Source organism: Natator depressus, chromosome 1, assembly GCF_965152275.1.
Source record: "Natator depressus isolate rNatDep1 chromosome 1, rNatDep2.hap1, whole genome shotgun sequence".
Classification (NCBI taxonomy): Eukaryota; Metazoa; Chordata; order Testudines; family Cheloniidae; genus Natator; species Natator depressus.
In genome coordinates this window covers 221,271,223-221,298,269 of record NC_134234.1, presented here as the reverse complement: position 1 = coordinate 221,298,269, position 27,047 = coordinate 221,271,223, and the positions used below count along the sequence as shown (strand labels likewise).

Genomic DNA, 27,047 nt, shown 5'->3' with positions numbered 1-27,047 from the left:
GGGGCGGCGGGGAGCCCGGCTCGGCCCATGGCACAGGGAAGAAGGCGCAGGTGCTAGCGCTAGACCCTCCCCTTCCCCACTCCGCCACCGACTGCTCCTCCTGGGGGAGGGACTTGCTGCGCCGCGGGCGGCCCCTCTGGAGAAAGGAGGCAGGGAGCAGCGGCAGCCTTGTGCTCCGCTGTTTAAAAAATTTTGGGGGGGCACCACTTTTTGGCATCCCCAACCACTTGGCGCCCTAGGCAGCCGCCTAGTCTGCCTATTGCTTGCACCGGCCCTGCCTGACAGACCCCCCCCCCCCAGAACTCCCATGCCTACCCAACCCCCCCTCCCCCCATTCCCCGTCCCCTGACTGCCCCCCCAGAACCTCCAACCGCTCCCTGCCCCTCATCCAACCCCTCCTCCCAGCCCTGGCCCGGCCCCCTTACCATGCCACTCAGGGCAGCGTGTATGGATGCCGCACGGCCCGCTGGAGCTTGCAGCCCCACCCCCTTACCATGCTGCTCAAAGCGGCAGGAGCTGCAGAGCTGCTCAGAGCGCCGGTGCCAGCGGCACGGCATGCTGAGGCTCTGCGAGAGGGGGGAGGGGCTGGGGTAGCCTCCCCGGCCAGGAGCTCAGGAAGCCGTAACAATTTTTAACCACCAGTTCTAAAACTGGTTCAAAATTTAACAACCAGTTCACACGACCGGCTCCAGCTCACAACTGGTGATAACCTATTTAGGCAGAAACGAGTGGGCAGAAGGGGAGGGGGAGTACCACTCTATGTCCTAACTGGCATTACCTGTTTCTGAGTCACTGTTAACTTGGGGGAAAAATGATCTTGAATGCTTATCGATCAGTCTCCTAACAGATAAAGCACAAGATTGGCTACTAGTTGGTGTCTGTTACAGACCAACAAATCATACCAGCGAATGGGATAACTGCCTCCTTACACACCTATCTATAATGTGCAGGGAAAACAAGAAAACTGAGTGATCATGGGGGATTTCAATTTGACTGACATATGCTGGAGGTCTCATGCTGCTAGTACTAAAGCATCCCTGGAATTTCTAAACATTATAGATGACAATTTCCTAAAATGTTTCAGCGAACAAGGGGGAATTCTATATTAGACTTTGTCCTAACAGAAAAAGAACTGATCACAGAATTAAAAGTTCATGGTAGCTTAGGTACAAGCAGGATAAAGTCCAGACTAGTAATATATACTTGGTGCTTTAATAGGACTAATTTCACAGAGCAGAAAACAATTATGAGCTAAAACAGCTGTCAGGAAGAATTTAATTAGAAATATGTGATTGATTATTGGGAATAATTTAAAAACACTTTACTAGATGTCCAAAAAGAAAGAATCCCACAATTAAGGAAGAAGGCTGTGCTGGTTAAAAAACCAACCTGTGAAAAATGAAGGAAGGTAACTGTGAAAAATGAAAACAAGGCAACTGTGAAAAATGAGAAAATAATATACAACAAATGGAAGAAAGGGGAAGTTGGTAATAATGTATATAAATCAGAAGTTAGGAATTGTAGAAAATTGATAAGGGAAGCCAAGTGAGACAAGGCAAAATCTATGGCCAGCAGAGTTAAGGACAATAAGAAGGAAATTGTAAAATATATTAGAAACAAAAAGAATCATGACAATGGTATTAGTCTATTATGATATGGAATGGCAAGATTATAAATAATAATGAAGAGAAGGCAGAAGTGTTCAGTAAATATTTCTCTTCTGTATTTGGAGAAAAACAGATGATATCATCTCATCATATTGTTAGGATAACATTCTTTCCATTCCATTAATATCTCTGGAGGATGTTAAACAAAAGTTATTAAAGTCAGGCATTTTAAAATCAGCATGTCCAGACAACTTGCATCCTAGATCTGGCTAAGGAGCTTGCTGGACCATTAATGTTGATTTTGAATAAAGTCTCAGAGCACTTGAGACATTCCAGAAGACTGGAAGAAAGTTAATGTTGTGCTAATTTTTAAAAAGGTTAAATGGGATGACCCAGGTAATTATAGGCCTGTCAGCTTAACATCGATCCCAGGCATGATAATGGAGTGACTGATATGGGACTTGATTAATAAAGAACTAAAGAAGGGTAATGTAATTAATACAAATTAACATATATTTATGGAAAGTAGATCCTATCCACTAACTTGATATCTTTTTTTATGATGAGATCACAAATTTGTTTGATAAAGGTAATAGTGTTGACATAATATATTTAGACTTCCATAAGACTTTTGACTTGGTACCACATGACATTTTGATGAAAAAACTGGAATGATATAAAATTAACATAGCACACGTTAAATGGATTAAAAGCTGGCTAACTGATAGGTCTCACAGTGTAACTAAACGGGGAAATATCATCAAGTGGATCTGTTTCCAGTGGGGTCCTGGAGGGACTGGTTGTTGGCCCTCCGCTAATTAACATTTTTATCAATGACTTGGAAGAAAACTGAAAATCATTACTGATAAAGTTTGTAGATTACACAAAAATCGGGGTAACGGTAAATAAAGAAGAGGACTGGTCACTGATTCAGTGCGATCTAGATCACTTGTTAAACTGGGTGGAAGCAAACAAGATGCATTTTAATACAGCTTACAGTAAATGTATAACATCTCTAAACAAGCATGTAGGCCATACTTACAGGATGGCAGACTCATTCCTGCAAGGCAGTGACTCAGACAAGATTTGGGGGGTCATAGTGGATAATCAGCTGAACACGAGCTCCCAGTGTGATGCTAAGGCCAAAAGAGCTACTGCGATCCTGGGATGCATAAACAGGGGCATCTTGAGGATGGGGAGAGAGGTTATTTTACCTTTGGCACTGCTGCAACCACTGCTGGAACACCAGTTGTCTCCATCCCTGACAATATTTATATTAAGACTGGCTGTTTTTCTAAAAGATATGATGTAGCCTTTACTATACAGCAGGTCAGACTAGATGATCACAATGGTCCCTTCTGGCCTTAGAATCTATGAATGGTGGACTTTGTATTCTCTCTGTCCTCGGCCAACAGTGTCCCAGGCCCTATGGAGAAGGGCTGCTATAAGTTCTGCCATCTACCAAGGGCCCCAAAGGGCAGATAGTACAGGAGATCAGCAGATAGGTGGCCATGTCTCCTCCCCTGACTATGCCCCCTTTGAAATCAGGGAGAAAGATGGGCAGCGGGGCCTCTAGACCGGCTGTACTCCACCAGAAGGTCACACTATACTGGGGTGATCCTCCCATGACTAGTTAGTGATTTTAGGACCAAAATCTGCTGGTGGCAGGCTGCAGAGGCTGCACCACACTCTAGACACAAAGCACTATATAAATAGTGAGAATTATTATTATTACTAGAGCTAGTTGGAAGATGATTCCCCACCGTCCTTGTGAAAAATTTCAGAATTTTCAGAAGAAAAAAAAATTCAAAATATTGTGATTCTGAAATGGTGCTGCCAGGCAGTTGTAGTTCAGGTTCCTCATGCCCTCATTCTTCTCCATAGGTTGGCCTCCCTGGTCTCACTACATCTCACAGGACACACCACGATCTCATGTCTTGGTGAGGGGAGGCAGTGCATCATGGGAGATGAAGTCCAGCGGAGGAGCCCAGCCCATAATGGAGAATGGGCGCATAAGGCATAACTACAACTACCATGAAGCATTGTGGCAGTATTTCAGAACCAAAATCTTTCAGTTTTTGGTCATTCAGTTTCTTGATGAAAAATCCAAATTTCCCATGGAAAGCACACACTCTTCATGAAAAATATAGAGTAGCTGAAAGCCCAATTTTCTGTGAAAAACCAGTTTTTGTGGAAAATTCTCTCCCAGGTCTAATTACCACCCAATGAAGTTTAGAAACTGCATTTTTAAAAACAAGTTTTTTATTCTCCACTTAATTTCATTTTGACTCAAGGAAAACAGTGGAGTTACACAGTTGGGAAGGTGAAATAATACAGCGGCAAATTAGACCAATGTGTTCATATAATGCATACATCAGTGGTTCCTCGAGTAACAGAATGATTATGTTGCGAGACCCCCCAGTTATTCCCAGCCTGTCAAGGCAATGACTCCTAAGAATACACAGTGCCTGTCCGGATGGATGGAATAACTTTCCTCTGTTACAGAATCACAAGGAGTTTAATGGGTGTCAGTTGCAAAGACATTAAAAGCTGCTTCACTGTGTAAAAAAAAATAATAAAAATAAAATTGCACCTCTGAGTTATGGTAAAAAGGCATTTACAGGCTGTATCCAGGTAAAAAAGTGACATGAATGACACTAAACATATGAGCTGTTTTAAAAGATTGGCTGATTATCCATCAATGCTTCATCACACTGAATTTATGATGGGCATTAGAACTGGAGAAAAAAAGATGTCATGTTTACATGAAACACTGGAGGACACTCCCTCCACCCTTTGATTCCGTCAGAAAGCTGGAAGGAGGTTTGTAAGCACACGAGAGAGTGTTTCACACAATGCCAGCCTTTATTCTCCTTGAATTACTCATACTGAGCAGCATGAAGCAAAAAATAACATGGGAGGTTATTTTGCTCTTAAGAAATAGCGCAGCAAAACACTGGTGCAAACTAGAATGCTAGCCAATGCAGCGGTTGGTTCTTTATTTTTCTTGAGTTTCTGGGATCTCCTTTGGAAACTGTACAGAATGTACTTTATGCTTAAGTTGTTACTTTCTTACGTATGCAGGAAAGGCCAAATTCCCATCCCTCCACTCTCTCCCCGCTGCTGCTGTCCCACAACAACAAAGTTTTTCAGGATATAAGGCAGTTTAGGTAGAAAGCATAGGCTAAAAAGCAGCTGGCCCTTACCAGGGAACTGGTAATCTGAGCCCTTAGGAGTGAAGAGAATCAGAGTGGGGTAGCTAGCTCTCTGAGCACTGCAGTAGAGACCCAGACAACATGGCTGAGTCCATGAAGTGATCTACTCTGTGTAGACTTCCTTAGTAGACTTAGCTGCTCACCCAGTACCTAGACTGATATATGCCTTTCCTGAGATCACCATCTTCCCCCCAAATCAGGTGCAACCCACTGAGTAATCCACAAAACCACCCTTCCCTTAGCTATCGTCACTCCCATTACCATCAGATGCGGGTGCGGTCAGTGCCACTCTCAGGCTTCAGGTGGCACAGTTGTATGTTGCAGCACCCAGCTGGTGAGGACACCATCTCTGCTAGCCTCAGAGCTATGCTTTGGAAAGCAGAGGCTAAAAAAGAATGCTCTTTTGCCCCTCCCTCTCATCACTGTGATCTTTCCCGTTCCATTTTTTTAAAACTTCTCATCTGTACCACAGTTGTTTGTCTAGTGTTCCTTTAACTACCGCATATTTATACCCACCAGTAGAACACTTCAGATGTTCTCCACTGGCAGCCCCTCTAGCACTTGACCTGGGAACAAGAGCCAAACGTGGACCAGAAACTAACAATTTAGCCGTGTCCTCAGCCCATTTAACATTCAGGTGCCTAAATATGCTAAGGCCACCACTACCACCCCTGAAGAAGAACTGAGGAAGAACTCGGTGTGGCTGGAAAGCTTGTCTCTCTCACCAACAGAAGTTGGTCCAATAAAAGATATTACCTCACCCACTTTGTCTCTCTAATATCCTGGGACCGACACGGCAACTGGCCACATGTGATAGAAGTGGAGTAGTTCTGGAATAATTTATGAATACTGTATGTTCACCTAGTTATTGGAACATTTGATGTACGAATATGTTGGTTTAGCTTAGAGGAGGGTTGTCAGGAAGGTGCTGATGGCCTCCAACCCTCACTGAAGTCAGTAAGAGTTGAATGCACTCACCCCATCACAGTAGTGCTCAGCATCTTGCCTTTAGTCACAACTCCCATGAGGTGAACTGTGCTTATTTTATATCTTCCCTCTTTTAAAAACATTTCAAACAGAGTTTTCTAGGTGAGGACTGACAGACTCGTCTTTTGACCCATCTATACTTCTTTCTCACCTGGTCCCTGAATCATGTTTTTTCTCCATCAGGTTCCCACCCACAAAAAAGGAAACGGTCTTAAAATCCCAACCAGCAAACTGGTAGCAACACAAATGGGAATGCAGGAGCCTGAGCTCACTGGGCTTGTAACATGAGTATGGTCATGACACTGCACCAGTACCAAATTCACCAAGCAAGGGATTGACCTCAGCAAGAGGCACAAGCCCCTTTGGACTCACCAGAATGAGAAGAAAAATACTGGGATATGTATTTACATCGCCCCCTTGCTCAGATCTACAGACCAAGAATCCAGGCGGGTTTGTTTTGTCTGATAACCCAGCCATTAGCTAAGATTTTTAAATAATTGTCTCCCTCACTTTGGAGGCTGATTTAAATTTTTTAAAACTCATTCCCTAACATAGACAAAACTGCATCCTTTTTTAAAGAGGGCAGTGGCAACTTTTACGACCGATTGCATTATCCGTCTGAGCTTCCTAAAAGCCCATGTTGAGTCTGACATAACACAATAGAGTGGAATAGCTCCAAAGGAGTTTGTTTAGTCCAGTTTATAGTTATTACCTCGTAAACAGGATGCACCTTTAAGTTATAATTTAAATATGATAAATGGGCCAAACCCCAAAGAGTTTTATTATCCCAGGATACAGTTATTACTGAGTTAACAGGAAACACCTGCAAGTTATTGTTTATAATTAGAGCTGGTCAAAAATGGGAAAGTGATTTTGTGAAAATTTTTGAAATGTTGAAGTTGTTTCCATTTTCAATATTCAAAATGGAACAACTGTTGGCAACATTTTCTGTCTTTTTATATCAATATTGTTTGAGGGTTTTTGTTTTGAGAAATCCTTGATTTCTCAGTGAAAGCCATATTTGATTATTATTTATTATTATAATTATTATTAAAATTAAATATTTGATAACATTTTAAAAAACAATGTCCATAAGAATTAGAATAGTGATTAAAAGTGTTGTGGAAAAACTAATGAGAAAATATGGAAAATGTTGATACTCTGACAATTTTTTTGTGTACAATTTTATTTTCTGTGACAGACCATGTTTCAATTTAAAAAAAAAAGAAAAAAAAATCAACCAGCTCTATTATACTGAAACATCGAGGGGCAGGGATCAGCATTCACGTCACACTCCTCATCAGTACCTGGCCTGGGACAGGGAAGTTAATGATCCAACCAGTGGACCAAATTCGGTGATAAATCCTGGTCACCTGTGGCACGTTGCATAGACGCTAAGAAGAAGACTGAAACATCTTTTCCGTTCTCCTCCTAGGCTCCATAAATCTCTCCAATCTGATTGACTGCTGTATATTTCTGTTGACTTCAGGCCCCCATTCATATTCTTACATGTCTTCCTCAACTTCTTACCCACACCACATCCTTTGATCATTCCCACTCCTGATATTATATATTACTTAATTAGAATAGGAATTACTCCTACTGGTAGGAGAGAAAACTAAATCTTTGTCAGGAGGAAGGGGTACCAAAGATACATTAAAAATATACCAAGGAGCTAGATGGTTTGACAGCCTGGGGGAAGAGGGCTTAGAAATTGGTCAAGCATGAAGTTGAGGGTAGTAGCCAATCAGGACAGAGGGTTTTTAGAATAGCCAAGATGAGTGCAGAGGTGAAAGGTCAGAGAGCACACTTCAGGATATAAGAATGATTTTGAGGGTGCTTTCCTATTAACTCAGTAATAACTGCATCCGGCACTAAAATTTCTCGGTTTTTAGTCTGAATTTATTTGGCCTAGAATAGGGTTACCACCTTGTAAATAGGAAGTACCCTCAAATTATCATTTCAATATAATTACGCACATCAGACATGTTTTTAAAACTGTTTGAATACTAATTTACACTTCTGGCTATAATTTCTCTGGATGGAAAAAATCTTATAGTCTATAACAAGTCATTCTCCCTTTTAAAAAAATGATCTAAGCATGTATTCACATAATCCACCTGTGGAAATACCTCAAGATGCTGCTATGAGGTAATATTTCAGCTCTTTTATTTATTTATTTTTAAACTTTAAACAAAAAATAAAAAAATGCAAACCCCACAAAAATGCTGTTTTAAACTAACATCAGCATTCTGATTTAAACTCTTAGCACAAAAATCTCCTCTCGTTTACACGTGTAACCTCACTGACCCTAGACAATGCAGGAGGACATGATATGCATTCACACAGTGTTCTAACTAAATTTTGCCATAGTTTTGTACAGTCTCACTGTCATAGGCTTATGTCAGGTGTACTGACACAGGATATATATTTAAAGGGATACCATCAGTTAGTTTAGTCTCAGAATTTAGGTCTTGAAATAAACAGAATAGAAATATTTTTCAGTTTTTTTAAATAACATAAAAACTTTATTTTAAGGGTACTTTTATAAATAGTTAATAAAGGGTTAATAAATAATTAATAGTTGTTTTAATAAATGGCTAATCAAATAAATTGTTAGATTGTCCAACAGATTGCTTACAACCATCAATAACACTTTCTACTGATATGCTTATAACTAGAGCTGGTTGAAAAAATTGGAATTTAGAAATTTTTCGATGGAAAAGAGGTACACTTCTTTGTGAACATTTATAACATCTATACTGCATACTACTCACATCTGCAGTGTACTTATTCCACTGAAAGTCAATAGGACATAGGCGCCTAAGAGCCTACATCACTTTTGAAAATGAGACATGAGCTCCTAAGCCATTAAGGGGCTTTTGAAAATTTCACTCAACATATTTATAGACCAACTGTCACCATAATATAAATTGCAACAAAATTAATTTAAAACAGTTTTTGGTTGGATTTAAACATTCCTCCTGCCTCCCAGTCTGCAATCTTAAAATGAGAACATTGTGTGAATACATAACAGCCAGAAAGCAAAACTGACTAGACACTGGAGTTAAACAAAAATAAAATAGACAAATCTATTCCTATCACACAATATTGTCCCTGTAAATTCAAATTCTACCTGGAAATAATTGCACCAGGGTGAAACTTATCGTTCCCTCTTGTATTACATTTATCGACATTTTGGTTTCACTACAACTAAACGGTGAAGTGAGGGAAATTACATGATCACATGCTGCTTCTTTTTCCTCTGCTACTATCAGACTTTCCCATTGTGTGTGGATAAGTAGGAAAGGACATGACTGAGTAATCAAAATGAGTCATTTTCTATCTTTAGTGAAATAACCCTCTGTTCAGAATTTCCCTCTGCCAAGAAACAGGCAGCAATTGCAAGTAGGTAATTGCATTGCTAACACACGCCAAGGTTAAGATTAAGAACCAATATGGGTACATGCAGTGTATTAACAAATTCTCCAAGCATTGACTCTACAGAATAAGATTCAGCATTTTCATCCAAGATAATATGCTCTAATTAACCTAAGCAGGGTACTTTACGTTAAATACAGGGCTTGAATAGAACTTTAGGAATGGGATAATGGAGGCTTATTAGGCTAATAAAGAACCATGTGTTCCAAGGCTGGCTCAAAAACATGATTAGACTTCCCTTAAAAGGGGCCATACTATTTCAGATTTTATCAGTTCTCAAAGGGTTATCGAAATAACAAAATAGACATGGCAACTGATCAGCGACATAATTTCACTGGACAATAAAATGAAAATGCTCTAAATAATGTCAAGAATTTTGGAGATCAATACCATTAAAAAATATCCTCAGCGACTGGATTTCTCTGCACAGTGATTGGGCAGAAAAAAAAAAAAATCTAATTACAGCATGGAGTCAACCTGATAAACACAAAATACAGAAAAATGGTTGAGAAATGTGGCTTTACTAAGATTACTTGTTTATATAATGTCCTGGGAAGATTTCTCCGAACATCTCCGGCTAGAACCTTGAAATCACCCAAGTTGAGTTCATGCCTGTAAACCCTATTCTAAATGTGACACAAGACCCAGGACATGCTGGAACAGGGCTTTGATAGTTCAGGTTAGCATTGTGTAGATGTCCAGGCAGAGGGGATGTTCTCAATAAAGTGCTGATCCTGCAATGAGGTCTGCGCAGGCCTATCCTTGAACCCGTATGGTCGAGCCCTATTGACATCAATGGGGCACTATAAGAACACAAGGGTCCGCCCACACAGAGCTCATTGAAGGATCCAGGGCTAAGTCAATAGAACTATCTGTGCAAATTAGCAGGAGAAAGGCCTTATAGGCTCAAACTCTTATACCAGTGATACTCAGACCCTCAGCGGTTCAGGAGCCAAATTAGCGATCAACATTATCCCAAAGAGCCAGAGCAGTGTGAATGACAGGGGAAATATTTAATATATATAATTATTCTCACAGCAAATAAGTTGATAACTTCGAGCAAATTGATAACTTAATTGGTTAATGACATAGTAAAAGCATCCTGATTGGTTAATATTAAATCAGTGTTTTAATATCATGTGCTGCAAAGGCCACAGGAGAAACATTAAAGAGCCATTTGCAGGTTGAGAGCCACAGTCTGAGTATCACTGCCTTAAACTGATAGTAGTTTACCATCTCACCTCTATTAGTAGTTAAGACCTTGAAACAACAGCATTACCAATAATGCGTTGTATATCAAATCTCATTCTATTGCCTAAATTCCACATTGGTCTGCCACCCTGATTGGATGGTAGAAAGGTTACAGTGGTAGAATCCACAGTATTCACCTATTTGTTTTTCAAGTAGACAGTTCTTTTTACACACACCTGAAATTAACTATATCAATAATCTGTGTTATTACTTAATTCCCTGCTTCTTATCAATTCAAATTGTCTTACCCTATTATATTGCAATGAAGAGATGAGCCAAATACCTCTGAGGCCTGATCATTAGGCAAAAATCCCACTGAAGTTGAAGGGAGTTTTAGACTGGAGGATGGTATCTTGTGTGATTAACAATCTTTTGTGATACATTATTAATTATTATTATTATTGAAAAATGTTATCAAATTACAGCACTATGCTTAATAATATGGTGATTTAAAAGCACAATGCATTTGCTACCCTAATCATTTTTAGTGAAAATAAACTTTAAAAAGAAAAACAACGTGAGATTTGGGACGTATCAAAAACAGTCTTAAGGCAAAATTCAGTTCACCATACTCATGCAAGTGATCCAGTTCATTCAAATGGGAGTCTTCATAAGAATGAAGTTAGCAGAATTTGGTCCTTTCTTTGTAGATCTTCTCAAAAGGATGCAAAAATCCTCCCGTTTCTGTCTATAAAATCTTTTCCCAGATATTTGTTCTTCCATTTTCCCCCATTTCTTGTAACTTGCTATCCCAGCTGCAATTAAAATCTAGTTCACTCACATCCACTACATGAAACAGTGGAACTCCCGTTGAGCACCTTCAGTCATCATTGACTTCAACACCATGCAAGATTAAGCCCTTCGATAGGAGACTGCATTGGTAACAATGTATGTTGTTGTTTCATAGCCCGCTCATCTGTTCAGTGCTGATGCTTCTGTGCCCCAGGGGATTGACCCAAAGTTTGTTTAAGCCAATGGAAGACTCCCTTGGGCTTTGGATGTGCCCCAATTGCACTGTAGGATTCTAGAGCAATTCTAAGCTTCTCGGGTAATACATGTGCATTAATGATATACAGAACAGACATACATGTTACCTAGAGCAGTTGATGACAATTTGTCTGTATGCCCCGTTTTTTCCACCATGGGACATTAGTTTGAACAAAGCTGCCCTAGTCAGCTTCAGGTGGAAAAACACCACAGGCTAGAATCCTTATGCCAATATACATATCCGGGGAGGGAATATAATCCCTAAAGAATATATGCAACCATTTTCTTGTCACAGGAATTATGCAAATTATTTTCAACTCAGTAAAAAAAAAATCCCTTATTATGTGGTGCCATCTTGCTTTACATAAGGTCTTTCAGAAGAAAGAAAGTATTAAATGACAGAATCCACGTTTGTGGTATATTTACCAAAATACATCAAAAGGTGAGGAGATAAACAAATAAAACTTACTTTCACATTCTTCAAGATGCCTGGTTTTTGGGTTAATTTATATTTTTGGGAGGAAAATTTAATTGACGAAAGTTTAAAGGGTTAGTTTCGATGAATGTATTTTTAGCGCCAGTTTTGACTGAAAGTGAGTACCAGCTTGCTTTTAGCATTTTTCACAGCACTGTAATAACCACCTTCAGAAAATGACAAAAAAAACAGAGTTAAAGCTGATCTCTCCCTTCTTAGTTTTAGGTGACAAATTAAGTCTCTATTAGTGAGATAAATAAAGTGGTGGGGTGGCTCCCTTTTACGGACACCCAGCCAGCCAGTTAGCTGTAAAATCCCTCTTGGTGTGTTCTCTGCCTTCATTACCTGTAAAGGGTTAATAAGCCCACAGGTAAAAGAAAAGGAGTGGGCACCTGACCAAAAGAGTCAATGGGAGGGCTAGAACTTTTTAAGATAGGGAAAAATCTTCCCTTTGTCTGTGTTGTTGTTGTTCTCTGGAGAAGGAGAGACGGAGCAGCAATGCTATAAGCAGGAATGCTGTGTAAGGCTTGAACCAGGTATAAACATTCATCTTCCATACCTAGAAGAAATTATTAGACAGGGCATGTTTAAATAGATGCGATTAGGTTTATTTTTTTATTTTGGCTTGTGAACTCCTCTGTGCTAACCCCAGATGCTTTTGTTTTGCTTGTAACCATTAAGCTGAACCTCAAGAGAGCTATCTTGATGCTTAATTTTTGTAATTGTTTCTTTTAAGATCTAGCAAAAAGCCTAAGTTCCAAATGTTTTTCCTTTCTTTTTGTTTTTAATAAATGTTACCTTTTTAAAGAACAGGCTTGGATTTTTGTGTCCCTAAGAGGTTTGTGCATATGTTGTTTAATTAGCTGGTGGCAACAGCTAATTTCCTTTGTTTTTTTCCTCAACTCTTCCCCGGATGGGGGTGAAAGGGCTTGAGGGTACCCTGCAGGGAGGAATTCCCAAGTGCTCCTTCCTGGGTTCAAGGGGTTTTTTTTGCATTTGGGTGGTGGCAGCGCTTACCAAGCCAAGGTCAGAGAAAAGCTTGGGAGTGTAATACAAGCCTGGAGTGGCAAGTATTAATTTTTAAAATCCGTGCGGGCTCCCACCTTCTGCACTTGAGGTGCCAGAGTGGGGATTCAGCCTTGACAATCAGTAAAGTCACAGGTATTCATACTGGCAGCAAACCTCCTGCGGGCAGAGAATGAATAGTTAAAATTCCTTTCCCTGTTTTACAATTGTGAATGAACATACCTACAAGGTGCCGATGTCCACCTGCAAGGTTACAAGCACCCCCACACCTCCTCACACTTTGCAAGAGATGCTCAACATCTTGAAGGATTAGGCCCTCCCCATGCTCAGAAAAGTAAAAAGACAATGGTACTGGCCAGTCAGGCATGGCATGGCAAGCCCAAGGCATCTCACTCCTGATCTACAGGACAACTACTTCAGCTTTGACTAATGTGTACTAGCCCTGATCTACCGCTATATACTGCATCCACTGCTACAACTGCCCTGCACCAAATTCAGCTCTACTGAAATTTAGCAACCTCAGTCATCCCTGGAGTCTCCTCTGGACAGAGTATGACAGTTATGGTAAATTTGTTGCTCATTTTATGATGTGCACAAAGACACAGATGAGATGAAGAAACTCATCTTCTGTGAGCTCAGCAAAATGTAGTTCCCCGGAACTCCAACCATCCAGTTCAAGCTTCTTGTCTTCACCCTTCGAGGCCCTGTATAAAACTATGCCCATCCTTGCTTATCTGTCTTTGTATCCTTTTGCCCTGCTCCCCGCCCCCTTCTCTGGCAACATGCCGCTATTTCTGAAACCTATATCACACTGCCCATACACATGAAAGAGCAATTGCCAGCTGGCATGAAAGGTCACCACCTGCTCCACATTCAAATCCCTCCTGAAGAAACATTTCTACCATGACACTTACAAGAAGCTAATCAGCTGATTAAAGCAAGGTTGCGGGTACCTGGCAATAATTTATTTATCTTGCCTCAGAATAATGTTATTAAAACATTAGCTTGCCACAGTGTTAATGGTTATCACCTTGAGCACTTCCCTCATATGTTGTGGCCCTGACCTCTACCCCTTTGGCTGTTTGCTTGTCTTATAGATAAGAAGCTCTTCAGGACAGAGACCTAGCCCCCTTATGTAATTTCATCTCTCTGAGTGGTAACTCCATTGTACAGAGGAAGATCAGTGAACTATCCCAATATACCCCAAGAAGCATGCCACTTTCCTCCCATCATCTCCACACATACACATTCTGTGCTCTTGCTTCTGCACCACTGAAGTCTATGGGAGTTTTACCATTGACTTACATGGGATTAGGCCGCAAAAAAGTTCCTGACATAAAAGACAATATAGTATTGTTCTACCAACTTCATAGCATAAAACCAACGTTCATAGCATAAAAGCAACAGGACTGGATATGAATCGTGGCAGTTTCAGCTCAGAGAGTCCGATCTTAGTAGGTGTAAGGAGAAATGTACTCAAACTTAATCAAGACTTTTCAAGAGGCAAGATTTTACCCTTTTCCTGTCTGTAATTCTTCATCCTGACTCTTTTCAGCCTCAGCCAAGTCAAACATCCCTAAGATCCGAGACGGCTGCATTCAGCAAAGTCACACACAGCAACTTTTTAAGGATGCAACAAGCTTTCTTGCCCTCTCTGTTGTGTGTCTACATTTGGGGCCCCTTTTGTTTTTGAAATGTTTCAGCTCTACACATCTGGAATTCCGCAGTTCCCCGGAGGGAAAGGAATACATTTACAGCAAGTATAAGAATAAATATTTACGAGAATTCATCTGTAACAACAGAACAGGAAAACTATTTCAAAAAAACAACAACAACAAACAACAACAGTAAAACACTGGCCAAGAAAAAGAGGTGAATAATCCCAATGGGTTGGAGTGATCTATTTTTATGCTAGAAATAACAAACAGATTTAAAATGGACTTTACTTATTATTACTTGTTGCTTGTATTACAGTAGCATCTAGGGATCACATTTAGGAACTGAGGCCCCACAGAAACTGCTTGACACTGTGTTTAAAATTGAAATATCTAGCTTTTAATAATTTAATTTGAACACCGTTCACAAAATAACCTCATTATGGGCCCAGTGTAGCTCCCATTAAAGTTAATGGAAAGGCTCTCATTGGATTTAGTAGGAGTTGGATCAAGCCCCACAAAAACAATTTCTAGTTCTAAGGATTGTGGGAAATAAGCTAATATATGTGAAACCTAAAGGCTCAAAAATCAGAAGGCAAATAAGGAACCCCTATATATATATATATATTTATTTAAATCTCCTGATTTTTAATCCAATGTCAGGATTTTTGAACGTTTGGGGTTGGGTATTAATTCAGTAAAAGGAGAGTTAGAATTAAAGTAATTGGAACAGTATTCCTCCCTGTCATGGGACCAGGTCATAGGAGGTCAGACCTCATGGTCAGAGCAGGAGTCAGACCTAGTGGACGGAGTCTGAATACCAGAGTCCAAGTGCAAAGCAGAGTCAGACCTGGGGATTGAAGCCAAAGGTCGGAATCAAAGTCAAAGTCTGAATGTGAGAGCCAAAAATCGAGATGGAGTCCGAACCAGGACCAAGGCCGAAGGTCAGAACTGTAGTCAGAGTCCGAATGCCAGAGTCCGGGGTCAAGAGAAAAAACAACGAGGAGTCCTTGTGGCACCTTAGAGACTAACACATTTATTTGGGCATAAGCTTTTGTGGGCTAAAACCCACTTCATCAGATGCATGGACTGAAAAAAAGTAGGCAGGTATAAATATAGAGCACACGAAAAGATGGGAGTTGCCTTACCAAGTCAGGGGTCAGTGCTAACGAGGCCAATTCAATTAGGGTAGATGTGGCCCATTCCCAACAGTTGAAAAGAAGGGGTGAATACCAGAGGGAAAATTATTTTTTGTAGTGACCCAGCCACTTCCAATCTTTATTCAGGCCTAATTTGATGGTGTCAAGTTTGCAAATTAATTCCAGTTCTGCAGTTTCTCATTGAAGTCTGTTTCTGAAGTTTTTTTGTTGAAGAATGGCCACTTTTAAGTCTGTTATTGAATGTCCAGGGAGATTGAAATGCTCTCCTACTGGTTTTTGACTGTTACAATTCTTGATGTCTGATTTGTGTTCATTTATTCTTTTATCCTTGATGATGCAAAGAAAGTAACAGAAGGCCACTAGCCATCACCTACAGCCCCCAACTAAAACCTCTCCAGCACATCATCAAGGATCTACAACCTATCCTGAAGGAAGATACCTCACTCTCACAGACCTTGGGAGACAGGCCAGTCCTTGCTTACAGACAGCTCCCCAACCTGAAGCAAATGCTCATCAGCAACTACACATGACACAACAGACACACTAACCCAGGAACCAATCCCTGCAACAAACCCTGTTGCCAACTCTGTCCACATATCTATTCAAGAGACACCATCATAGGACCTAACCGTATCAGCTACACCATCAGGGGCTCGTTCACCTGCACATCTACCAATGTGATATATGCCATCATGTGCCAGCAATGCCCCTCTGCCATGTACATTGGCCAAACCGGACAGTCTCTACGCAAAAGAATAAATGGACACAAATCAGACATCAAGAATTGTAACATTCAAAAACCAGTAGGAGAGCACTTCAATCTCCCTGGACACTCAATAACAGGCTTAAAAGTGGTCATTCTTCAACAAAAAAACTTCAAAAACAGACTTCAATGAGAAACTGCAGAACTGGAATTAATTTGCAAACTGGACACCATCAAATTAGGCCTGAATAAAGACTGATGGAGACTAACACGGCTATCCCTCTGAAAGGGGTCGAGAGAGTTGGAGCCAGGAATCAGAGCCAAGGGTCAGAACTGGATTACCTGGAGTCAGAGAAGAAACAAGCAGGGCTGGTTCCAAGGCAGGAGCGAAGCTGGGGCAGGACTGGAACAAGGCTGGGTGCAGGTCAGACTCTAGGCTGGAGCAGTGGAGAAGCAAAGCAGGCGCAGGCTTGGAGTGAGGCACGCACAGGGAGGCAGAGAATTCACAGGTGTGTGTGTTGAGCAGTCAGCAAGTTACTGCTGCTGCTGGGTTTAACGAATGGCCTGTTAGCTTCCTCAGGCAGAACCTTGTTCGGTCCACCAGGCAGCCTAATTCACTTGTTAGGCTGGCAGGAGATTGAACAGTTGCAGCTGTAGGACCTTACTCCTGACACTCCCCCACCCCAAAATATTTGATTCACAGTCTCAGCCATGTTTTCATTCAACTCTTTAAACTCTAATCTAAACCTTTGACTGGAAATCTGTTAATATATTTTATGAATATATATGATTTTATTTCCAAATGGGGTGTGTGTGTGTTCTGGAAATAAAATAATTCCTCTTATAAACAAAAGATAAAAAGACAAAAGAAAAGACCAACCCAACGTTACATCAATGGTTTGAAGGTAGTGGATGGATGTCGTCAGAAATTTGTTCAAGGATTTGATAAACTTTGGAGATTAATGTGCAAAAGCAAAGCAAAGAAACCTGACACCATCCTATCTGATGGTGGCCTAAGAACATAGGGTACACTGAGAATAAATCAAAGCTTATTTACCCCAGTGAAGATAATATCTTTTTCTTACCATATTGACATATTAATTTCTGCCATTCTCCTTTCCTCTCCACTTCCCAATGTTATCCACATCTCAATGAGTTTATCTGTCCTCAGTGGCTAAGATGATATATAATACTTTCTCTGTTTTAACTAGTTTTAATTACATATTTTAATTGAGCATACAGCTGATCTGATGAAGGACACGGCCATATTGCAAACTGGTGAATAGTAGATCACTGTGGCTTGGTATTTGTGGTATTCACTTGCAGCACAAGCAAACCACCCAAATTACATTTACATGGACAAACTCGTCCACCTTAATTTTTTGTAACAACATATTTTAGGCTTCCATAAAAGAAAAAAAGAAATAAGAACAATGGAAACAAATCCTAGTAGTTCATGGTCTGAAGCCAGTACACAAAATTTACTGGTAAGATCGTTACCTAATAAGACTCAAAATTGATATTCTTGGTATTATATAAATAATTTGGGGGTAAATTTTGCCCTCCATGATATCTATACTATGGAAACAAAGTCAGTTGGAATAGACAAGTGTAATTAAGGACAAAATTTGGCACTTGGAATTTAAAGATATTGCTGGTCTTTTTAAAAAATAATGGACCAGATTCTGTCCTCAGACACAGACATGTAACACCCACTGACTTCTATGGGAGTTGCATGAGTGCATCTGCACACAGAAATTAGCCAAATGTTAACAGCAGAGAATGTTGTCCCAGAATTTTATGGGTATGGAATTCTGTTTCAGTGCAGACTGCCAGAAACATGGAGCCAAAGAGACAAATTCCTAGGATAATATTCTATTCCATTGACACAGGGTTTTTTTTAAAATTAAATGGTTTAACATTAATTAAATTGTGCTCAAGAGGGGTAACTCTACAGAAGTCAGAGTAATACCTGTGTAAAAGTGAGATCAAAATCAGGTTCTTAATGCTGAGGCAAAGCCAAGATATTTGCTTTCAAACAGAAGCCAATAATACCATGATAATGTTCTTTGACTGGTATTCTCTGTTACACTAAATGAGTGATGGGCATTTCATCATTTGAGTTGGCAGATCCTGGTGTACTGTCTGCTGCTTCACTGTGCCATCATCAACTCTGCTGCGTTGAAAGCAGAAACCAGATTTTCCATCTGGGGTGTACTGAAAGCTGAGTGAATGTAAAAGCCATCATATTTCTGAATATCAGAAATATAAAAGAGCCAAACAGACAAAATACTGAGAGAACATCTGCGGTAATGTGAACACGACAATGGTGAACAGTGAGCTCTGGTTAACGCAGATAAAAAATAAAATAAATATAGTTTAGAATTCAACTATTCCAGGATCAAGTTCTCAAGTCTTCTCAAAAATAGCTCAGCTAAAACTAGTTTTAGGCTCATCGTTAATAACGGTAGTGGCTTAAAATAAAAGATGATTGGAAATAAATTAGAGGAAGGGTCATCATTGTTGTTATTATTTTAAACAACTGCATTCCTGGAGTTCTCAGGATTTTAACTATTTAAGACCTGAAAACCATAAAGTTATCTAACTTATATAAAGCTTAAATCATCCTCAAATTATTTTTCTTAGGAGATGAAGCAGTAGCCAAAACAATCATTCTAAGGCATTGTAAATCAGTTGTACTTTGCAGACTGGTACATGAGTGAAATGGTAAACAACAACATACTGCCTTGAAGGAACGCTTGTGGATTTCAAGGAGAGACATGCTCATGCAGGATATGAGTAACTCCCATTGACTATGCGTGGCTTCCCATTGACATTACTGGTATCCTGTGGTTGGAGAAAAGGGCCCATATTTTTAGATCTGCGTGTGATAGATATGATGTGGAATAGACACCACAGTTGTATATTTTTAGCAGTCCCTTTTACTGCGTAGCATTCCCCATGTTCAGACGTGTCACAATGATGAAGGTTAACTTTTCAAGGTTGTCCCCTGCGGCTGACAGTGGGCACCTCCCTTACCTCCTATGTCATTCTCTAGATGGTTGCAACCCTATGGTCTGGTTTTGGGCTATGGTGCACATCCCCCTATCTGTGCCTTTTAGTGAATCCACCCCCTTTCAGGGGCTATAAAGCAGTCCAAACAAAAAGAAAACACTTCCCCAACCCCCTTCCTTGTGTAAGGGGGAGGGAAGCAGTCTCTCACGTCCAACAGGCAGTCTCAGTTCCCATTCCTCAGTGTGAGTAAAGGTCAGGGCTTAATCCTGGGGGATTTCAACCATCTTCTTCCTCAGAGAGCTTGGCAGGTAGAGTTTGTTAGCTGCAGGTCAGTTAGTGCCCCAGGGCCCCAAGTCTGGGAGCTCTGAGCCATGGCTGTGCTTGCTTCTGAGTGGCATCCCAACTGCACTGAGTTCCTCCCTTTTAAGGGCCTGCCTTCCAGCCTGGCAAACCTCACAAGTGTGGCAGGTTGGGGCTGATTGCAATACTTGCCTGGCTGGTATGGGGGGGGGGTCATCTGCCCCACCATACATACTCAATGGTTAATCTGTGAACTTTACAATTTACACATTCCCTCCCAATATTTTGTCTTCTTTTTCCCTGCACTGTCACCAAAATAAAAACAGGAAGAACCCCTACCTACCCATCCATTTTTGGGCACAAACGTTTGTAATTTTTGTCCAGAAACAGAAAGAGTCTCACCCCAGAGTTCCTGTGTCCTGCCAGCTGTAGTCCTACTTCAGTCTTCCTCCCATCCTTCCTCTCCTACCTCCCACATGCCCCTAAGCAGCGCTGGGACTTCCAGGCTGCCTGATGAGCAGCTGTCCCTTTGATCCTACCAGTCACAGAGGAAGTGGTGCTGACTCATAAGTCTCCTTTTTTCAATTACAGGAGCTCCCTAAGTACAGGGAGGTTCCCAACCAGCAGAGGGTAACAGATGTATCAGCTCTGCGCCCCACACCAAGGAAGAGTCCAAATGCCACATGAGGTAGAGTCTGAGTGAGTTCAAGGTTGGATGCAAATATTTCACACATCTTCAGGGAAGGCTATTACCTTGCTGATGCACATGCTTAATTCTCAGCACTGCTAATGCACACTATGTGTATTGTGGGTTAAAAGAAGAGCTATACATCTATAGTACTAAAATAAACACCTCCTCACCCTATGAAATCCAAATGCCTGAAAATAGTGTGAAAGAGTATTCATGATTTAAAACTAGCTGGCAGCTTTTTCTGGTAACATCATTTGAGTCTTCCTATCACTTGCACTGGTAGAATGGTAATCATCATTACGTCTGTGTGTAGGATGCATAACATTATACATAAGTTTTGTGCATTGTGGTACTCTGTCTCTAGTAATTTTACTGCCTAAATTCCATGCTGATTATAGTTCTTTCTGTTTATTATATAGACTATAGGATTTATTCAGTGTCCTGATCCATGCACCTAACTCTTAACTGAATATACCTCAATGAAGAACTAAAAACAATACACAGGGTTAATTTCTAGGTTCATTATGATTTATTTTTATATTACAGTTTCATGGTCAGCTTCCCTGTGGTAAGTTTCCCTTAATCTCCCAGTAGATACCTGGCTAGGCTTGTTATATCACAACAATGAAGCTATGGTTTCTTCCTCAGTTTACTTTTTTCAGGCTGCCTTTCTTTCCCGCAGTGAACTCTAGGCTTGCGTTCTCTACAGAGCATGCACACGAGCCATAAAAAAATCCATATAACATTACACAAGGCTTCAGGGTTTAGAAAGATACTGTTTTTCCCTGCACTGCCACACACACAATCCTTGCTGACAGCTGTTTGAAATATATTGTATTGTTTTTACCTACAGTGACTACAGTCCTGTGAGAATCATACAGAAAAATAACCGATATTATTTTAAACATTGAAAACATAACTCTAACTGATTTTCTAGCGTGCTATAGTCTGTCAGAAAGAAATATGAGTTTCCTACAGATGTATTCATCTCTCTCTCTCTCTCTCTGTGTATAACTGAGCTTGCAAAATGCATTGTGTTCAATGAAATTAAAGATGAAGACAACTATGGAGCATATTTTAAAAATATCTACAGCTGTCCTTTGGCCGCCATTTTTCTGTTCTGGTTTTTAGAGCATGCCCATCATCATGGTGTATCTGAGCACTTCCCAGTAGCGCATGAAGTCACATTACTATCATCTGTCACCAGTGGTTCTTTCCCTCTTTCTTCCTTACCCGAGGAGGAAGACTGCACGTGGACTTTTTTTAAAAAAAGTGTGTGTTGTGCTGTGCATTTATGTCAGTGCAGGCAAGGTTGAAGGCAAGGCCTTGCACTCTATGTATTTTGTAAGGAGTATTAGTGTCTTATGGGATGAAAGGAAAATATTATTTTTGACCTTGTTTCCATGTGAGCAACATCCATTGTGAATAAAGGGTATGTCCATACTGGAGCTGGAAGATGTAATTTCCTGCCCACGCAGACATACCCATGCTAGCTTTGATCAAGCTACCATGCTACTGATAGCTGTGTAGCCACAGCAACATGAGTGATGGGAGGGACTAGCCACCGGAGTATGTAACTAGTGTCTTGGACAGGATCACACTCGGGGTGGCTAGCCCCTCCCACTGCTTGCTCCACGGCAGCTACACTTTGAGCTTGCATGCTAAAAACAAATCAGAGCTAGTGCAGATATGTCGCTTCAAGCTGAAAACTACACTTTCCCCCTCCAGCATAGACTTTCCCAAAGAGGTCGCTGATTAAATCTCATGATGAGGCTCCTGGAGAGACAAGAAGCCACCTAGTTCTATTGTGACACATTGATGGTGCTCTGGGTACTTCGGTGGCCACCTAGATTCTCTTAAATTTTAGGGTTTCAAATGCTATAAAATACAATACGAATGACCTGTTGGCTTTGAATTCATGGAGGATAGGTATATCAATGGCTACTAGCCAAGATGGGCAGGGATGCAACCTCATGCTCTGGGTTGCAGTGGAACCTCTGACTGCCAGAAGCTGACTGGACAACAGGGGATGAATCACTTGAAAAATTGTCCTGTTCTGTTCACTCCCTCTGAAGCATTTGGCATCAGCCACTGTTGGAAGACAGGATACTGGGCTAGACAATATGGCCATTTTTATGTCATTAAACTGTAGTTATTTGGCTGGCAGGGTCAGAGGTGAGCAGCAATCCATCAAATATCTTGACTAAATCAGGGGCTGCTTTTGGGTGTATAGGAAAGCCAAATAATTGAGCCATGATAGTGTCCATGAAGTTATTGCCTTGCCCAGATTTTCCCTTGCTGTAGGAACTCCACCTCCCCAAACAACAGTAGCATTCTTCCATTGACCTAGCTGTACCTCCATCAGGGGTTAGATTGGCATAAATATGGCACTCAAGGGTATGATTTTTTCACGCACTTGTGGCTATGTCAACCTAACTTTTAATTGTAGATCAGGCCTAGAAATGAACACAGGCACTAGGGTTGCCAACTTTCGAATTGCAGAAAACTGAACACCCTTGCTGCACCCCTTCCATGCCCCTTCTCTGAGGCCCCACCCCCCCACTCATTCTGTCTCCCTTCTGTCTGTTGCTCGTTCTCCCCCACCCTCACTCATTCACTCATTTTCACCAGGCTGGGGCAGGGGGTTGAGGTGCGGGAGGGGGTGAGGGCTCTGGCTGGGGCCATAAATGAGAGGATCAGGGTGTTGGAGGGGGCTCTGGGCTGGGGCAGGCAGTTGGGGTGCAGGAAGGGGTTCAGGGTGCGGGCTCCACGCAGTGCTTATCTCAGGCGGCTCCCGGGAAGTGGATGACATGTCCCTCTGGCTCATAGGTGGAGGCACAGCCACAGGGGCTCTGTGTGCTGCCCCCGCTGGCAGGTGCCACCAATGGGAGCTGCGGAGCCGGCACTCGAGGAGGGGCAGCGCGTGGAGCCCCCGTGGCCACTCCTGCACCTAGAAGCCAGAGGGACATGCAGGCCACTTCCTGGGAGCTGCACAAAGCTGGGCAGAGAGCCTGCCTTAACCCCGCTGCAGTGACAACCGGACTTTTAATGGCCTGGTCAACAGTGCTGACCAGAGCCGCCAGGGTCCCTTTTTGACCGGGTGTTCCGCTCAAAAACTGGACACCTGGCAACCCTAATAGGCACAGGAGACAATTCTGTCACTGTGTGAAATTCAGAACTTAAGTGGTCTGTTCTGAATCTCTCTCTTTTCTCTGCTTTGATAGATGGTAACTTCCACAAAAAGAAGAAGAAAAAAAGAGTTCTGCACCAGCCAGGCATGGAAATGGAAATGTCTCTCTGTTCCTTCCAAATGCAATCTCCAGGACAGTCTCCCTTCATGCTGCTCTTTTAGGCAACGATACGTTGGAAAGCAGTTCACAGCTTCAACTGTTTTTTCTGAGCACAGGACAGATTCCTGGTCTCAGCTGTGTAAATGTTTTAACTGAGATTCATGCTTGGCTATTCAGGTCATTGGTTTCCCTTCCGGCCCACACAGGCCAAAAAGCATCTATATAAGCATAAAGTGTCCAAAACTAATACAGCATTTTTCACTCAAATACACCCATCACACGTGGCTCACTCAAAATACGGGGTACAATGCCAGGCAGTAAATTCATATATTTGCCTGATATGAACTTGCCGTGATTTATAAAAGAGATGCAATATCCCTGTTGTGTGGCTTAATGTATCCGATTTGGCAGGAGCCTTTTCCAAACAAGGAGCCCAGGGAAATCAAACTTGCAATTATGTCTTAGGAAAAACACAGCCTAACACACCATGTGAAAGGTATTTTTATTCTTATTGTTGTGTAATTGGTAATAAGAAAATTATTTTGAAATTTCACAACTGGATTCGGAATTGATTTTTAAAAAAATTAAATAATTTGTTGACCTCTAACTGCAATCAAACAGAATTTAAAAAAATCTCATTTTGGTCTTATCAAGGTACATTTTTAAAACTATGTGGAGGGTTTCAGCCATACGATTTCCACCTGAAACAGCCCACAAGCTGAGAGGCTGATCTCTCTCTCTGATGTCACAGCTGGCATTTCGCTACCTTTCTTTCACTTGCACGTTTTTTTTCTTGAAACCTCCTCTCCTGTTTGAGAGCTTCTGTGGCTGGTGGCAGACACAGCATGACCAGCGGCACTGAAAGCCTCCTCACACCACCCCATCAATGTGCCTCACTTCTGAGTTAGCATCTCCGTGCCTAGTCATCTCTCTGCAGTCCACTAGTTAGTGCCATTTGCAACAGAGGCTTTTAGTGATACTAACCTCACTAGGAACTAAACTGAAACAACCGAACTCATTTCATGTAGGACAACAAAGAGCCATCAAATGGCAACAGTTTTCATTCACTACAGAGCTAGGTCAGATTTGAACTGGCAACTAAGGCCTTGTCTACACTACAAAATTAGGTCGAATTTATAGAAGTCGGTTTTGTAGAAAGCGTTTTTGTACAGTTGATTGTGTGTGTCCCCACACAAATGCTCTAAGTGCATGTAGTCAGCGGAGTGTGTCCACAGTACCAAGGCAACCATCGACTTCCAGAGTGTTGCACTGTGGGTAGCTATCCCGCAGTCTCCGCCGCCCATTTGAATTCTGGGTAGAAATCCCAATGCCTGATGGGGCTAAAACATTGTCGCGGGTGATTCTGGGTACATATCGTCAGGCCCCCCTTCCCTCCCTTCCTCCGTGAAAGCAAGGGCAGACAATTGTTTGGCGCCTTTTTTCTTGAGTTACCTGTGCAGACGCCATACCACGGCAAGCATGGAGCCCGCTCAGCTAACCGTCACCGTATGTCTCCTGGGTGTTGGCAGACGCAGTACTGTGTTGCTACACAGCAGCAGTTTATTGCCTTTTGGCAGCAGACAGTGCAGTATGACTGGTAGCTGTCATCGATGTAGTCCAGGGTGCTCTTTTAACTGACTTCGATGAGGTCGGGGCTCCTGGGCAAACATGGGAGTGACTCAGCCAGGTCATTTCCCTTTTAAGTTTCGTCTCATGGCGATTCAGTCCTACCGGCAATGCACTGTCTTTTAATCAGCAGCCAGGAGAAGACGATGGCCAGCTGTCATACTGCACCGTCTTCTGCCGAGCACCCAGGAGATGACGATGGCTAGCGGTCGTACTCTACAGTCTGCTGCCAGCAAGATGTATAAAGATAGATGAAGTGGATCAAAACAAGAAATAGACCAGATTTGTTTTGTATTCATTTTCTCCTCCCTCCCTCCGTGAAATCAATGGCCTGCTAAACCCAGTTTTGAGTTCTATCCTTGAGGGGGCCATTCTGTTTCTCGCAAAGCCACCCCCTTTGTTGATTTTAATTCCCTGTAAGCCAACCCTGTAAGCCATGTTGTCAGTTGCCCCTCCCTCCGTCAGAGCAATGGCAAACAACCGTTAATGGGGCAGGCTCATGACGTGGAACGCCGATTCTGGGCCCGGGAAACAAGCACAGAGTGGTGGGACTGCATAGTGTTGCAGGTCTGGGATGATTCCCAGTGGCTGCGAACCTTTCGCATGCGTAAGGGCACTTCCATGGAACTTTGTGACTTGCTTTCCCCTGCCCTGAAGCACAAGAATACCAAGATGAGAGCAGCCCTCACAGTTGAGAAGCGAGTGGCAATAGCCCTGTGGAAGCTTGCAACGCCAGACAGCTACCGGTCAGTCGGTAATCAATTTGGAGTGGGCAAATCTACTGTGGGGGTTGCTGTGATGCAAGTAGCCAACGCAATCACTGAGCTGCTGCTATCAAGGGTAGTGACTCTGGGAAATGTGCAGGTCATACTAGATGGCTTTGCTGCAATGGGATTCCCTAACTGTGGTGGGGCCATAGACGGAACGCATATCCCTATCTTGGGACCAGACCACCAGGGCAGCGAGTACATAAACCGCAAGGGGTACTTTTCAATAGTGCTGCAAGCACTGGTGGATCACAAGGGACGTTTCACCAACATCAACGTGGGATGGCCGGGAAAGGTTCATGACGCTCGTGTCTTCAGGAACTCTGGTCCGTTTAAACTGCTGCAGGAAGGGACCTACTTCCCAGACCAGAAAATAACTGTTGGGGATGTTTAAATGCCGATAGTTATCCTTGGAGACCCAGCCTACCCCTTAGTGCCATGGCTCATGAAGCCGTACAAAGGCACCCTGGACAGTAGTCAGGAGCTGTTCAACTATAGGCTGAGCAAGTGCAGAATGGTGGTAGAGTGTGCATTTGGACATTTAAAGGGTCGCTGGTGCAGTTTATGACTCGCTCAGACCTCAGTGAAACCAATATTCCCATTGTTATAGCTGCTTGCTGTGTGCTCCACAATCTCTGTGAGAGTAAGGGGGAGATGTTTATGGCAGGGTGAGAGGTTGAGCCAAATCATCTGGACGCTGATTACGCGCAGCCAGACACCAGGGCGGTTAGAAGAGCACAGCAGGGCGCGCTGCGCATCAGAGAAGCTTTGAAAACCAGTTTCATGACTGGCCAGGCTACGGTGTGACATATCTGTTTGTTTCAACTTGATGAAAACCTGCCCTCTTGGTT

The 27,047-nt window shown here is 42.1% G+C and overlaps 1 protein-coding gene across 1 annotated transcript in view; it reads right to left on the bottom strand.

Moving 5' to 3' along the window:
* LOC141975625 (potassium voltage-gated channel subfamily KQT member 1-like) overlaps positions 1–27,047 on the bottom strand; it is a 737,650-nt gene that overhangs the window by 83,204 nt on the left and 627,399 nt on the right. The gene's annotated exons all lie outside the window — the stretch shown is intronic.